At 43.4% G+C, this 16,475-nt stretch overlaps 1 protein-coding gene across 2 annotated transcripts in view; it reads left to right on the top strand.

Annotated features, from left to right (window-relative positions):
- SLC3A2 (solute carrier family 3 member 2) overlaps positions 1 to 16,475 on the top strand; it is a 38,548-nt gene that overhangs the window by 6,440 nt on the left and 15,633 nt on the right. Inside the window, exon 1 of one of the 2 annotated variants that reach the window (XM_070766177.1) lies at positions 16,026 to 16,173. The exons of the other annotated variant lie outside the window; for it this stretch is intronic. The gene's annotated coding sequence lies outside the window, so the exon portion shown is untranslated. Of the gene's footprint in view, positions 1 to 16,025; positions 16,174 to 16,475 lie in introns of those variants that run through there. 2 annotated transcript variants of the gene reach the window in all.

Consider the following 16,475-nt stretch of genomic DNA (forward strand, 5'->3'; position numbering starts at 1 on the left):
TCATTAGAAGACCAGAAGGTGAGGGGCGGCCTCGCCCTCCCAAATTGGAAGTTATATTATCAAGCGGCAGCTTTACCTTGGATAAAAGAATGGTTAACTTTGGAAAAAAGAAGATTATTAAATTTGGAGGTCCATGATTTAATGTTAGGTTGGCATGCCTTTGTCTGGTATGAAAAGTACAAAAATCAAGACATACAATCAGAAAGGCATTACTAGATGTTTGGAATGAGATTTTAAAAAATCACTTTCTGGTAATGCCAGAATGGATTTCGCCAATAGAAGCTGTAAGTCCCCCAAATTTATTAAAAGAAGGTAAAATATGGAATAATAATAATGGGGTTTAAATCTACTTCTCTTTCTATCTTAACTTTCTTTCTTCGCCTATTTGTCTTTCCCCGGCTCTCTCTTATCCATTGTTTCTTTCTCTATCTTTTTTCCCCCCCTCCTGTCTCCTATCTCTTGTTTCTCTCTGGATTTGCTGAGAGTTTGTTCTCCTTATCTGTAAGGTGAGCCTTGGCAGGACATGGAGTTTCTTAAGAATTATTGCTGGTGTCACCTTTGACGAAGGGCAGGGTTCTGGTGTCATTCTGACTTGGCTGCTTTGTGTGTGTGTGGGGGGGGAGGTTTTAGTCAAAGGTTATTAAAGATTTTTTTTAAAGTACATTAAAAACATATCCAAGCTAAGAGGAGAAAGAGGAAAGGGGAGGGAAGGAAGGAAAGAAGAAAAGAAATGGGAAGAAGGAAGGATCAGAAGAGTAATGGGGAGAAATGAAAGGAGGGAAAGAGCAGGAGAGGATAGTGAAGGAGAGAAATGGAAGGGAGAAGAGAATGAGAGGAGGGAAGAAGGAGGGAATGGGAGGAGGGAGGGAAGAAGGAAGGAAGGAAATGGGAGAAAGGAAGGAGAGAAAAAGGAGGAAGGGAGGAGGGAATGGGAGGAGGGAAGGAAATGGGAGGAAGGAAGGAGAGAAAGAGGAGGAAGGGAGGAGGGAATGGGAGGAAGGAAGGATCAGAAGAATAAAGGAAAGAAATGGAAGGAAGGAAAGAAGGAGAAAATGAGAGGAAGGAAGGAGGGAATGGGACAAAGGAAGGATCAGGAGAGTAGTGAAGGAGAGAAATGGAAGGAGGGAAGGAGCAAGAGAGGATAATGGAAAAGATGAAAGGGGGAAAGAAGGAAGGAATGGGAAGAAGGAAGCAAGGATCAGGAGAGTAATGAAGAGAGAAATGGAAGGAGGGAAGAAAATGAGGAGGAAGAAAGGGAATGGGAGGAGGGTGCAAGGGAGGAAACACGAAGGAGGGAAGGAAAGAAAGACTGAAAAGGAAGCAAGGAAAAGGGAAAAAAAATCATAACGAAAGGTTCTCGTCTTCTTTAGAGCAGTTCTAAGTACAATTACACCATATAACATAACCTCTCTTCTTTTCATTATCAGAACCATAAATCGTAAATTGATTTTTTTCACCCCCTACTTTATGCAAAGCCTACTAGGGTTTGCCAATCAGCAATAAAAGCCAATCATTGTCTTCTCTTATCAAAGAAGTCGATTTAAGCCATCGCAGCAAATTTCAGGAATTTTTTCTCCATTGTGGGTCATTTGAAATCTTTATATCCTCGTGCCTACAACAGCCTGACTGGGGCTTCTGTTGGGTGAGCCCAGCTCAGTGGTTTGACCGACAGACAGGTCAGGATTTGGCCTTTTTAAAAAAAGATCCTGAAAAGATCACGGGGGGGGGGGGAGGGAATCCAGTCCGCTGGTTTGGGTAAGAAAACCTTGTACTATTCCGTGCTAAGAAACCTGATCTGCTGGTAGTCTTCAATTTACCACCATTCGTTTAGCCAGCGGAGTTACACCACGGGGGGTGTGTGTGTGTGTGTGTGACTTAACAAGCAGTCCTCAGCCTTAAGGACCGTCGCAGGATCCCAGACAAGAATCCTGTGATCAAAATTTGGAGCACTTTAGCAACCAGCACAACTACAATTGGTTGCATCCTGGGATCACATAATCGCCATTTGGGACTTCCGATAAGCAAAATCGGGTGTGTTTGTGTTGGATTTGCTTAACAACTAGATGACTCGGTTAACGACGGCAGTGTTTCATGGACCAAAAAAAGTTGAAAGCTAAGTGTGAATCATATATTGAGGAATCTTTTATGTACATGGAGAGCATAGCCACCAAAGACAAACTCCTTGTGTGTCCAATCACACTCGGCCAATAAAGAATTACAGTGATACCTCGTCCTACAAACTTTTCGAGATACAAACCCGGTGTTTAAGATTTTTTTGCCTCTTCCTACAAACTATTTTCACCTTACAAACCCACCGCCACCACTGGGATGCCCCGCCTCCGGACTTCCGTTGCCAGCGAAGCACCCGTTTTGTGCACCGCTGGGATTCCCCTGAGGCTCCCCTCCATGGGAAACCTCACCTCCGGACTTCCGTGTTTTTGTGTTGCTGCAGGGGAATCCCAGCAGTGCAAAAACGGGCGCTTCGCTGGCAACGGAAGTCCGGAGGTGGGGTTTCCCAGCGAGGGGAGCCTCAGTGAAATCGCAGCATCGCAAAAACACAGAGGTCTGGAGGTGGGGTTTCGAGGACTTCGGTGTTTTTGCGATGCTGCGATTTCACTGATGCTCCCTTCGCTGGGAAACCCCACCTCTGGACTTCCGTTGCTAGCGAATCACTCGTTTTTGCGATGCTGGGATTCTCCTGCAGGATTGCAAAAACACAGAAGTCCGGAGGTGGGGTTTCCCATGGAGGGGAGCCTCAGGGGAATCCCAGCAGCGCAAAAACGGGCGCTTCGGCTGGCAAAAGGGATGAATTTTGGGCTTGCACGCATTAATCGCTTTTCCATTGATTCCTATGGGAAACATTGTTTGGTCTTACAAACTTTTCACCTTAAGAACCTCGTCCCGGAACCAATTCAGTTTGTAAGACGAGGCATCACTGTATATTCTATTCTATCTACTGCAAAAAATTCCGTCTCCAATCATCCAATCCGGGCAGCGATGGAAAAATACCAACCCTTACAAATGACCCCTTTGCCCAGTTTTCCAATCACACCCCTCCCTCAAAAAGGGACGATTCTCCCGTGGTGTTTACGTCTGGATGGAAGCAGCCTGTGATCCATGCTGTGATCTTTCCAGCCTTCCTAGAAATTCGAGACCTTTATTCAGGTCGTCCGGGTTCAAATAGGACGGATGACATTTTCCAGCGAATTTTATTTAGCGCAGCCGTTTAAAAACAAATCCAGTCGATAAATATAGACCCCGTGCCTTGCTTGCAAGTTGAATCCACGTGCAGTTCCTATTCAGGAAATATTACACAGGTGACTCCTTGACTTACGGAGCCACAGATATCTGTAGTTAAGTCAGACCTTGTTTAACAACCTTTCTTCACCCAGTTGCCAAGTGAATTTTTCCATTTATTTGTTTATTTATTGGATTTGTATGCCACCCCTCTCCGCAGACTCGGGGCGGCTAACAACAATGGTAAAACAACATGTAACAATCCAATTTAATAAAACAACTAAAAACCCTTATTATAAAAAATCAAACATACACACAAACGATACCATGCATAACTTGTAATGGCCTAGGGGGAAGGAATATCTTAACTCCCCCATGCCTGGCGACAAAGGTGGGTCTTGAGTAATTTGTGAAAGACAAGGAGGGTGGGGGCCATTCTAATCTCTGGGGGGAGTTGATTCCAGAGGGCCAGGGCCGCCACAGAGAAGGCTCTTCCCCTGGGGCCTGCCAAACGACATTGTTTGCCAGAAGGTGGCAAAAGGGGATCACATGACCGAAATGTGATTGGATTATGATGATCCGTCTGTCATAAATGTGAGCCCGTTGCCAGGCGTCTGAATTTTGATCAATGCCTTGTAACTTAAAATAGTGCTAAGTCGAGCACGATCTGTAATATAGATAGATTAGATAGAGAGAGATAGATTGATAGATAGATTGATAGATAGATAGATAGATTGATTGATTGATTGATAGATAGATACGGTAGATGGATGGATGGATGGATGGATGGATGGATGGATGGATGGATGGATGGATGGATGAATGGATGGATGGATAGATGGATAGATAGATAGATATGCTCTGGGAACAATTTTATAGATAGAGATGTAGATTGTTGTGAGTTCGGTTTTTCCCCCGTGTGTAATATTTTGAGTGTCTTTGCGACGTTTCGGTGAAATAATATTCGCCGTCATCAGGCCAATAACTTCAGCCTGATTATGGTGAATGTGATTTCGCCAAAATGTCGCAAAGACTCTCAAAATACTGTATTACATGGGGAAAAACCTGAATTCACAACAATCTACATACATATACCCGTGAAAATCTATGAAAACAAGCATATATGCATGCATGCATGCATACATACATATATACAGTACATATGGTATATATAGGATCTAGATGAACTGTAAAAGAAATATGAGTTGAGTTTTAAATACTTTTTCTTTCCACAAAATGCCATTCATGATAAGCAAACTCTGTAACAATCTATTAAAGCTGCACATTAATAGAATGAAGTTTATCCTTTCCAGGGGCAAAAATCCATTCTTCCTCAAGCATTAGTGATTTTTTTAAAAAGGAAAATATAAAGGAAAACAAAGCCATTTGGGATGGTTGCAAAAGGAAAGTTGAGAACTACAAAGTTTTTTTCCTTATAAACAGGGTCTTCTTAATCACTTCTCCTTCAGGAGGATTCATCTCTTAGCAAACGGTGCTAAGTTTTGGCTTGTCCATCCAACTCTGATTTAATCGTGGCTTAGGGAGAATGCACAAACTGCATCTATTAAATTCATCTCCCTTTACCACCTATTTGATGAGTTTATAGGCCTTGGAGTTTTTTCCCCAGCTATAGAGATCGACCAAACCTTTAATCTTTTGGTCCCACCTAGAGTTTTCTGTTTCTCATCACATGGATGTGTTTGTGTCTTGTTTTTCCAACCCCTGGAGTTTTCCCCGACGGGAGGAGAGAGCTTGATTCTTTTGTGTTTTTTTCTTTTTTAATTATTTTCCATTCTGAGAACTGGTCTGGTGTTTTGGTTGGATGGAAAGTTCTCGGAAGCTGTTTGTTTGGTAAGAATTCCATGCTCAGGACAGAGGCTCGGTGGGAGGCGATCCCTTCTGGGATCTGTAAGGAACATAGCCTGCTGCAAATATGAAATTTACCCCATTAGTACAAGATTTCTTGTCCTTGGCAATTTTAAGATATGTGGACTTCAAGTCCCAGAATTCCTCAACTGCTTTGCAGGCTGGGGAATTCTGGGAGTTCAATGAAGTCCATCCATCTTAAAACATGCTGGTTGGAGAATTCTGGGAGTTGATCGGTGGCCATTGTAAACCATGCTGGCTGGGGAATTATGGGAGTTGAAGTGGGGGGTGAGTGGTGCACCAGTTGTGGCCCTATTTGGACAGGGAGTCATTGCTCACAGTCGCTCACGCCCTCATCATCTCAAGGTTCGATTACTGCAACGCTCTCTACATGGGGCTACCTTTGAAAAGTGTTCGGAAACTTCAGATCGTGCAGAACGCAGCCGCGAGAGCCATCGTGGGGCTTCCAAGGTTCGCCCACGTTTCTTCAACACTCCGTGGCTTGCATTGGCTGCCGATCAGTTTCCGGTCACAATTCAAAGTGTTGGTCATGACCTTTAAAGCCCTACATGGCATGGGACCAGATTACCTCCGGAACCGCCTGCTACCGCACGAATCCCAGTGACCGATAAGGTCCCACAGAGTTGGCCTTCTCCGGCTCCCGTCGACTAAACAATGTCGTTTGGTGGGCCCCAGGGAAAGAGCCTTCTCTGTGGCGGCCCCGGCCCTCTGGAACCAACTCCCCCCGGAGATTAGAACTGCCCCCACCCTCCCTGTCTTTCGTAAACTACTCAAGACTCATTTATGCCGCCAGGCATGGGGGAGTTAAAATATTCCTTCCCCCTAGGACATTACAAGTTATGCATGGTATGTTTGTGTGTATGTTTGGTTTTATTATAAGGGTTTTTAGTTGTTTTATTAATTTGATTGTTACATGCTGTTTTTATCATTGTTGTTAGCCGCCCCGAGTCTGCGGAGAGGGGCGGCATACAAAACCAATTAATAATAATAATAATAATAATAATAATAATAATAATAATAATAAGCAAAATGGCCATTCACTAAACTTTCTCTGATCTCTAGAAATCTTAACACTGATCTCTCCAGTTTCAAGTTTATCCCTGCTGTGTTGAGGACTAGGAACTTGCTTTGTTTATCTGGAAGGGAGAGAGAGAGAGGTAAAGGAAAGAAAGAAAGGCGAAGGAAAGATAAAGGAAGAAAGAAACTTAAAGCAGTTGTGGCTATACTATTAACTTCTCTTTTTATTTATTATTTATTTATTTATTTATTTTATTAGTTGGACTTGTATGCCGCCCCTCTCCGAAGACTCGGGGCGGCTCACAACAAGTAAAAACAGTCACAACAATCCAATTAATTAAAATATTTAACGATTTAAGAAAAACCCCATGTAATAGCAAACACACACACAAGCTGGAAAAATGGATTTAATACTGTTTCAAATCTTTCAGTTAGATGTTTCTCAATGGTCCCCTCGTCGGGAGAAACAGTGGGAAGACTCCAAAGTCCATTGCATGTTTTCACCTGCGATTTGGTTCCCAGGCTGTTGACAACTTTTTCCTGGGGAGTTTTGGTCGAATTCCATCCGCTCCAGCTGTGGGGGGGGATGTTATCTTCCCTCTGGGGCAGATAAACATGAAGCTGCAATGTCAGTTAATTTTTTTTTCTCTCTGTCTCCCACCCCCCCAATCCTGGCTAAGATCCAGCCGAGCTCTTCAAAATAACAGGAGGCCGCGGCGGCTTTTAATTTCAAGAAATTCTTGGAATCGGATGCGAGCACATGGCGTAAACACGCGATGGGGGGAGAGAGAGAGAGGCCTCCGGGCTTTGGGGAAAGCATGTTTTCTGAGTCCCGAATAAGCTGTGTAGCCTTGTTTCATCCGCCTTCCTGTCCTGTTTTGTTGGAGGCAGGCATTGACCGGGTAAACACCGCCATTAAATGTGGCTTATCAGCCAATTTTCAGGCACCAGGCAGTTGAGAAATGTTCAGATTTGAAGATTTCAACTCCGCTGCTTTGATTTCAGAGGGAAATGGTGTGGAATTTTTTTCCCCCTGGCATTGTTGAAATCCTGGGGGTTTTCCCCTGCTCTGCCCTACCGAACGCGGTATCTAATTTAGAACAGGTAGTTCTTGAGCTATGACCAAAATTTATTTATTTATTTATTTTTATTATTATTATTATTATTATTATTATTATTATTATTATTTATTCAATTTTTATGCCGCCCTTCTCCTTAGACTCAGGGCGGCTTACAACATGTTAGCAATAACACTTCTTAACAGAGCCAGGCTATTGCCCCCACAATCCGGGTCCCCATTTTACCCACCTCGGAAGGATGGAAGGCTGAGTCAACCTTGAGCCGGTGATGAGATTTGAACCGCTAACCTTCAGATCTACAGTCAGCTTCAGTGGCCTGAAGTACAGCACTCTACCTGCTGCGCCACCCCGGCTCAATTATTATTTATTTATTTATTTATTATTTATGGATTGATTGATTGATTGGATTTGTATGCCGCCTCTCTCTGGAGACTCGGGGCGGCTAACAGCAATAATAAAACAGCATATAATAATAATCCAATACTAAAAACAGTTAAAAGCCCATTAATATAAAAACCAAACATACAGACAGACATACCATGCATAAAATTGTAAAGGCCTAGGGGGAAAAGGAATCTTAATTCCCCCCATGCCTGGCGGCAGAGGTGGGTTTTAAGCAGCTTACGAAAGGCAAGGAGGGTGGGGGCAATTCTAATCTCTGGGGGGGAGTTGGTTCCAGAGGGCCGGGGCCGCCACAGAGAAGGCTCTTCCCCTGGGTCCCGCCAAGCGGCATTGTTTAGTTGACGGGACCCGGAGAAGACCCACTCTGTGGGACCTAACTGGTCGCTGGGATTCGTGCAGCAGAAGGCGGTCCCTCAGATAATTGGAACCGTCCTGAATGTCCGTCGCTACGGGAAGCGCTTATGCGAGCTGCGACCGATTTTACTACTTTGCTCTTTACACCCCTTCATGGTCATTAAGTCGATCGACGGGGTGAGTAAGTGAATCGGATCGTTGTTAAGTAAATCCACCTTCCTCCACCAATGCTGCTTGGCAGATGCCGGCTGGGAAGGTCGCAAATTGAGATCCCAGGAACATGGGACACCATAAAAAAATCATAAATACATGGTTATGGAGATAACAGCAACAACAGCAATAATAATGTACATGATTGTGGAGATGCAGCATCGGTCGTAAGTGTGAGGATCAGTCCTAAGCCATGTTTTTCAGACTCGCCGTAACTTCAAACGATCACTAAACAAAATATTGGCCAGGAGATTCTGGGAGTTGGAAGTTCAGACTCTCTTAAAATTGATGATACTGTTTTAGGACAGAAGTCTCCAACCTTGGCAACTTTAAGACCTGTGAACTTCAACTCCCAGAATTCCTCAGCCAGCTTTGCTTTGCTGGCTGAAGAATTCTGGGAGTTGAAGTCCACGGGTCTTCAAATTGCCAAGGTTGGAGACCCCTGATCTGAGAAGGCATAGAAGGAAAAACTACAGTTGTACCTCTACTTACGAACTTAATTCGTTCCGGGCCAGGTTCTTAAGCAGAAAAGTTTGTAAGAAGAAACAATTTTCCCCACAGGAATCAATGGAAAAGCAAATAATATGTGCGATTGGGAAAACCAGAGGGAGGGTGGAGGCCCTGTTTCTTCCCAGGAGATTCCTCGAGAGGCCCCACGGAGGCTTCTCCCTGCCTTACAGTTTTGGAGGCTCGGGTTTGTAAGTGGAAAATGGTTTTTAAAAAATATTAATTAAAAAAATACTTCGTGGTTTTCCCCCCTATACCACGGTTTTTCCCGCCCGATGACGTCATATATCATCGCCAAACTTTCGTCCACCTTTAATAAATATTTTTAAAAATAAACTTTAATAAATAAACATGGTGAGTAATAATCTAAATGGTTGCTAAGGGAATGGGAAATGGTAATTTAGGGGTTTAAAGTGTTAAGGGAAGGCTTGGGATACGGTTCATAGCCAAAAAATAGTGTATTTACTTCCGCATCTCTACTTCGCGGAAATTCAACTTTCGCGGGCGGTCTCGTAACGCATCCCCTGCGAAAATCAAGGGAACACTGTAGCCTGAAATTTGGGGGAACAGATTTGATTGATTGATTGATTGATTGATTGGATTTGTATGCCACTCCTCTCCGGAGTCTCGGGGCGGCTAACAGCAATAATAAGACAGCATATAATAATAATCCAATACTAAAAACAATTAAAAAACCCATTATAATAAAAACCAAACAGACATACAGACATACCATTGCATAAAATTGTAAAGGCTTAGGGGGAAAGAGTATCTCAATTCCCCCATGCCTGGCAGCAGAGGTGGGTTTTAAGTAGCTTACAAAAGGCAAGGAGGGTGGGGGCAATTCTAATCTCTGGGGGGAGTTGGTTCCAGAAGGCCAGGGCCACCACAGAGAAGACTCTTCCCCTGGGTCCCGCCAAGCGGCATTGTTTAGTTGACGGGACCCGGATGTATGGCTTTGGGGACTCCCCAATAGGATATTTCTCTGCTCCAGTCTCTCTTAAATATAACTTTTAAGGGGTTTCTTGGAAGAGGAGGTGCATCAAATCCAATTAATACAAATCCAATTAATAATAATAATAATAACCAGGAAGATTTGCAAGCCTGTGACTCATAAATCAAGGCGCCCCATGTGTGCCTCACGTGTTGCTCACATTTCCTCACATGTTGCGCAAATTTCCCTCGTACACTTCAGAGTGGAGACCAAACCTTAAAAATTGGGCCAGTTGAATAAATAAAACAGGATTTGGGTTATCCACGCAATGGTTCTTTTATAACAATTTCCCCCCTGGTCAACTCGATGCTGGTTTATTAAAAAAACGTGGTATTGAAAGTAGGGGGTTTGTTTGATCCAGATCAGACAGGAATGAGCTGGCCAGATGTTTTAAAAGAAGTTTAAAAAAAACCCTGCTTGAGTTCCTTCTTTGTTTGTCTAAAAGTTGTTTATCTGCCTTGCAGCAGAGAGGGGAAGGAGGGGGAGGAGGGGGGAGGTTTTTGGCTAACAAAGTCCAGGCTATTTAAGGTGGAAGCATCTGAATGAATAATACTGGTTTTTATGTTGCCTTAGAGAAGTCTACGGTTTGTGCAGAAAGCTGCCTTCTTCACCAGGCTGAAGATTTGTCCTTGCAAAGTTTAAAAAAAAAAATATTTTTATTGTTTTTCAAAAAGACAAAGACACACAACATTAAACATTTAAGGAGCTGCCGTTGCTCCGCTTGTCGTAGAAGTCTTAACTAATACAAAAATATAAAAACCCTAACTGTTATCAGATCAATACAGAAATGCCGCACGTGTAGAGTACATTCTTATTAAATTTAACTCTCTGTTTTTAATATTGAGCCTGTTAATTAAATTGCAAAGTTTGAAGGGAGGAAAGAGAGAGGGAAGGGAAGAGAAGGAAGGGAAGAAAGACAGAAAGCTAAGGAAGCGAGAGAGAAGGAAAAAGAAAAGAGAGAGAGGGGAAGGAAGAAAAAGAAAGAAAGAGAAAGAGAGAAAGAAAGAAAGAAAGAAAAAGGTGGAAAGAAAGAGAAAGGAAGGAAGAAAAGAAAGAAAGAGGAAGGAAAATTAAAAAGTGCAAAGTGGCATAGTGAATGTTCATTGATGTTGATGTTGTTGTTGTTGTTGTTAGTCCCAAAGTTGGGTCTGACCCATCACGACCCCATAGACAACGTTCCTCTGGGTCTTCCTGTCCTCCACCATCCTCTGGAGTCCATTTAAGCTCACGCCAACAGTGACTCCATCCAGCCCCCTCGTTCTCTATCGTCCCCTTCTTATTTTGCCCTCCATCGTTCCCAGCATCGGGCTCTTCTCCAGTGAGTCCTTCCTTCTTCTTAGGTGGCCAAAGTCTTTTGAGTTCCATCTTCTAGGGTCTGGCCTTCTAAAGAGCAGCCAGGGTTGATCTCTTCTAAGACTGACCTGTTGGATTGCCTTGCGGTCCGAGGGACTCGCAGGAGTCTTCTTCAGCACCATATAAATGCTGACAATTTATGAAGCCTTGGTAAGGCCATGCGTGGAATACTGCATCCCGTTTTGGTCACCACAATATAAAAAAGGGATGTTGAGACTCTAGAAAGAGTGCACAGAGGAGAAACAAAGAGGATTAGGGGACTGGAGGCTAAAACATAGGAAGAACAGTTGCAGGAACTGGGCATGGCTAGTTTAATTAAAAGAAGGACCAGGGGAGACAGGATAGCAGACTTCCAATATCTCAGGGGTTGCCTCAAAGAAGAGGGAGTCAAGCTATTCTCCAAAGCACCTGAGGGTAGGACAAGAAGCAATGGGTGGAAACTAATCAAGGAGAGAAGCAACTTAGAACTAAGGAGGAGTTAGACCATAGCTAGAGGTATAACAATACCATAGCTAGAGGTATAACAAGCAGGAAGAGGGAGATTGTGATCCCCTTATATAGAGCGCTGGTGAGACCACATTTGGAATAATACTGTGTTCAGTTCTGGAGACCTCACCTACAAAAAGATATTGACAAAACTGAACGGGTCCAAAGACGGGCTACAAGAATGGTGGAAGGTCTTAAGCATAAAACGTATCAGGAAAGACTTCATGGACTCCATCTGTAGAGTCTGGAGGACAGAAGGAAAAGGGGGGATACGATCGAAACATTTAAATATGTGAAAGGGTTAAATAAGGTTCAGGAGGGAAGTGTTTTTAATAGGAAAGTGAACACAAGAACAAGGGGACACAATCTGAAGTTAGCTGGGGGAAAGATCAAAAGCAACGTGAGAAAATATTATTTGACTGAAAGAGTAGTAGATCCTTGGAACAAACTTCCAGCAGCGTGGTTGGTAAATCCACAGTGACTGAATTGAAACCTGCCTGGGATAAACATATATCCATCCTAAGATAAAATACAGGAAATAGTATAAGGGCAGACTAGATGGACCATGAGGTCTTTTTCTGCCGTCAGTCTTCTATGTTTCTATGATGAGAAGGGCGGCATAGAAATCTAATAAATAATAATAAATAAATAATAATAATAATACATTTCCTTAGAACAATTAATCAGTGGAGCAACTTGCCTCCAGAAGTGGTGGGTGGAGGTTTTTAAGAAGAGGTTTGTCTGAAAAATAGCCTCCTGCTTGGTCAGGGGACCTCCAAGATCCCTTCCAACTCTTTGTTATTCTGTTTAAAAAAATTTGGATGTGCGTTAGATCTGGTGGAACTTCCATGGAGAGAAGCAGTCTATCTCCTGCTCCTGATCCCAAGGCTGTTGCATTGGAGGTTTTTAAAAAATTGTTGTTGCTAATGCATCTCTGCCCACAGGCCTGAGGCCAGTGAAATGTTAATGATGAACGGGGATGATTGTGTTTTTTTTTTAAATATATTGGAGTTTTAGAATTTAAATTATATGTTTTAGTATTGAAGTGTTTTAGAGTACTGTATTTTAATATTAGGTTTCTTACATGTTTTGTATTTATTTCTTGTGAGTCTCGGGAGAAAGGCCGGCATAGAAATCTAATTAAATAAATAAAAATAAATAATGCCAAGAGGGTCCCTCCACCCAACTCAGAAAAAATCTCCTGCAGAGCGGGCAGGGCCAAGAACAATGGGTCACTTCTTGCCATTGTTCGAAAGGGGATGTTTGCTCCTTTGATCCTCCCCCTCCAAGAAGTAAGGGCTGATGGAGTGTGGAGCCCTATCACACGCACACCCGTTTGTGGTGTGCTTCTAAAATAAAAATTGAGCCCAACCGCAAGGACAGAAGAGCGTCAATGTTGCGATGGCCTTTTCTCTTTAACCGTGTTATCTCAATCGTGGCAACTTAAAGAGGGATGGACTTCAACTCCCAGAATTCCCCAGGCAGCAGCATTATTATTATTAATATTATTATTATTATTATTATTATTATTATTATTATTATTATTATTATTTAGATTTGTATGCCGCCCCTCTCCATAGACTCGGGGCGGCTCACAACAATAACAAGAACAATGCAAGAACAAATCTAATAATTTAAAAAATGCTAAAAACCCCATTATTAAAAGTAAACATACACACAAACATACCATGCATAAACTGTATAAGCCCGGGGGGAGATGTCTCAGTTTCCCCATGCCTGATGGCAGAGATGGGTCTTAAGAACTTTACGAAAGGCAAGGAGGGTGGGGGCAGTTCTAATCTCCGGGGGGAGCTGCTTCCAGAGGGTTGGGGCCGCCACAGAGAAGGCTCTTCTCCTGGGTCCCGCCAAACGACATTGTTTAGTCGATGGGACCCGGAGAAGGCCAACTCTGTGGGTCCCAACTGGTCGCTGGGATTCGTGCGGCAGAAGGCAGTCCCGGAGGTATTCTGGTCCGATGCCATGAAGGGCTTTATAGGTCATAACCAACACTTTGAATTGTGACCGGAAACTGATCGGCAACCAATGCAGACTGCAGAGTGTTGGTGTAACATGGGCATATTTGGGGAAGCCCATGATTGCTCTCGCAGCTGCATTCTGCACGATCTGAAGTTTCCGAACACTTTTCATAGGTAGCCCCATGTAGAGAGCGTTACAGTAGTCGAACCTCGAGGTGATGAGGGCATGAGTGACTGTGAGCAGTGAGTCCTGGTCCAGATAGGGCCGCAACTGGTGCGTGCTTTAAGATGGACGGACATCAACTCCCAGAATTCTGCAGCCACTATATTTTAAGATGGGAAAATTTCAAGTCCCAGAATTTCTCAATCAGCCTGCTTTAAAATGGATGGACTTCCAACTCCCAGAATTCCCCAGCCAAAATGCTTTAAGACAGGTGTTTAACTGCCATAATTCCCCAGCCAGTATCTTTTAAGATGGTTGGACTTCAGTTCCCATAATTTCCTAGCCAGCACAGGTTAAGATGGGGGGATTCCCAGAATTCTCCAGCGTTCTTTAAGATGGGAGAACTTCAAGTCCCAAAATTTTAAAGTTGAGAAGCATTGCTCTAGTCTAGTCTATAGGAAATCTGCAGTACATCTGGAATCTTAGGAGGATTTCCTTGGCTGCCAATCATTAAACTCTGCCTTAACCATTAAACCAGTGTTCTCCAGGTCCAGTGAGACAATTAAGTGCCCCCCAGCCTATCCATCTTCAAGCTTCACAGAGCTGTCATTTTGAAATGTGACCGAAAGGGAAATTCCTAAATACTGTGAGTTATCCCCTGCTCATAAAAGGCAATTAAAGGGACATTTAAGTTAGCTTTTATCCCAGGGTTAAAAATAATTCCTTTAAAGGATCCCCAACAGCATAGCATAGGGGAAAAAAGGATATTTAAAACTCTGAAATGGTTCCACGTTATGTGAATAATCTGAATTAAGAATGGGGCCAAGGGGAAAGCAGCTTAAGGCATTTGGCTTTTAAAAACAGGGTCCATCCAAACTTGGCAACTTTTTAAAGACTTGCAGACTTTTAATTGAATTAAGCAGACAAAATTGAACAGGTCCAAAGATGGGCTAGAAAAATGGTGGAAGGTCTTAAGCATAAAACCTATCAGGAAAGACTTCGTGAACTCAATCTGTAGAGTCTGGAGGACAGAAGGGAAAGGGGGGACACGATCGAAACATTTAAATATGTTAAAGGATTCAGGAGGGAAGTGTTTTTTATAGGAAAATGAACCCAAGAACAAGGGGACACAATCTGAGGTGAGTTGGGGCAAAGTTCAGAAGCAACATGAGAAAATATTATTTTACTGAAAGAGCAGTAGATGCTTGGAACAAACTTCCAGCAGAGGTGGTTGGTAAATCCACAGTCACTGAATTGAAACATGTCTGGGATAAACATAGATCCATCCTAAGATAAAACACAGGAAATAGTATAAGGGCAGACTAGATGGACCATGAGGTCTTTTTCTGCCGTCCGTCTTCTATGTTTCTGTGTTAATACCCAGAATTCCCCAGCCAGCCAGTTGGACGGTTGGGGAATTCTGGGTATTAAAAGTCCGCAAATCTTTAAAAAGCTGCAAAGTTGACGGGAATTCTGGAAGCTGCCCCAAGTCCTTGGAGAGGGGCGGCATACAAATGGAAGGAAGGAAGGAAGGAACGAAGGAAGGGAAAGAAAAAAATAGAAAAGGAAGGAAGAGAGAAAGAGGGAAAGAATAAAGAAAAGGAAGAAAGAAAGGGAAATAAAAAATAGAAAAGGAAGGAAACAAGAAAGGGAAATAAAAAATAGAAAAGGAAGGAAGGGAGAGAAAGAAAGAAAGAAAGGGAAAGAGAAAGGAAGAGAAAGAAAGAATAAAGAAAAGGAAGGGAGAGAAAGAAAGAAAGGGAAATAAAAAATAGAAAAGGAAGAAAGAAAGGGAAAGAGAAAGGAAGAAAGGAAGAGAAAGAAAGAAAAAAGAGAAAGAATAAAGAAAAGGAAGGAAGAGAAAGAAAGGGAAATAAAAAATAGAAAAGGAAAGAAGAAAGAGAAAGAAAGAAAGGGAAAGAAAAAGGGAAGAAAAAAAGAAAAAGTCCACACAAATCTTCAAGTCTAGAGACCCCTGTTATTCAGCCCTTTAAACCACCTCTCCATTCCATTGATTGTCCTTGGGACTACAATTCCCAAAGTTCCCAGCTATCAATTGGGGGGGGGGAGTCATTATTATTTGCTATGGGTTGAAACCATGGGCAAGGAGTTCCCCACCCCACCCCTTAATCCCTCGCCCTCAAAGAATGGAAGATGCCGATACAAAGCCTCCACATCTAGGAGCAGTCTACCTTTGTTGCAAAGTCCCCCAAGTGTCTATCTATGGGCCTGTTTGGTAGAACCTCCCCATCCAAGGGCAGTCTACCTGCACATCTCTCCTGGCAGCCTCCCTGGGGCTGGACGTGGGGCCAAGCCGGGGCCGGCGCAGCTCCGATCCACCTTAAGGGAGCCCGGGAGGCGGATCGCGGAGGGGCGGAGGCTCCGGGCTGCCTCTACTTGAGCTGCCGGCCGGCGCGATCGGGTTCTCAGATCGGATCTAACCGGATTCCCCCCCCCCCTCGCGCGGATCTACAGGTTGAAGCGGCTCGCCGGCGCTTTGGTTCCCAGGTAGAGAGCTTGGAAACCCGGGCGGCTTCTCTTCCCTGGGTGTGTGTGTGTGTGTGTGTGGCTGGCCAGGGACGATGGGAGGTGTAGTGTGTATATATAGTCCCAGCGATCTTTTTTGACATTCTTTTTAGAGTTTGGATCCCTTTGCTAGGAGGGATCTGGGGAGTCGCCCCTACGAGAAACATAGAAGGTGGACGGCAGAAATATATATATAACATAGATCCATATATATACATGATGGATCTATGTTATATATATATATTTCTGCCGTCCACCTTCTATGTTTCGGGTAGGGGCGACTC

Source organism: Erythrolamprus reginae, chromosome 13 (genome assembly GCF_031021105.1).
Source record: "Erythrolamprus reginae isolate rEryReg1 chromosome 13, rEryReg1.hap1, whole genome shotgun sequence".
In the NCBI taxonomy this organism is placed as follows: Eukaryota; Metazoa; Chordata; class Lepidosauria; order Squamata; family Dipsadidae; genus Erythrolamprus; species Erythrolamprus reginae.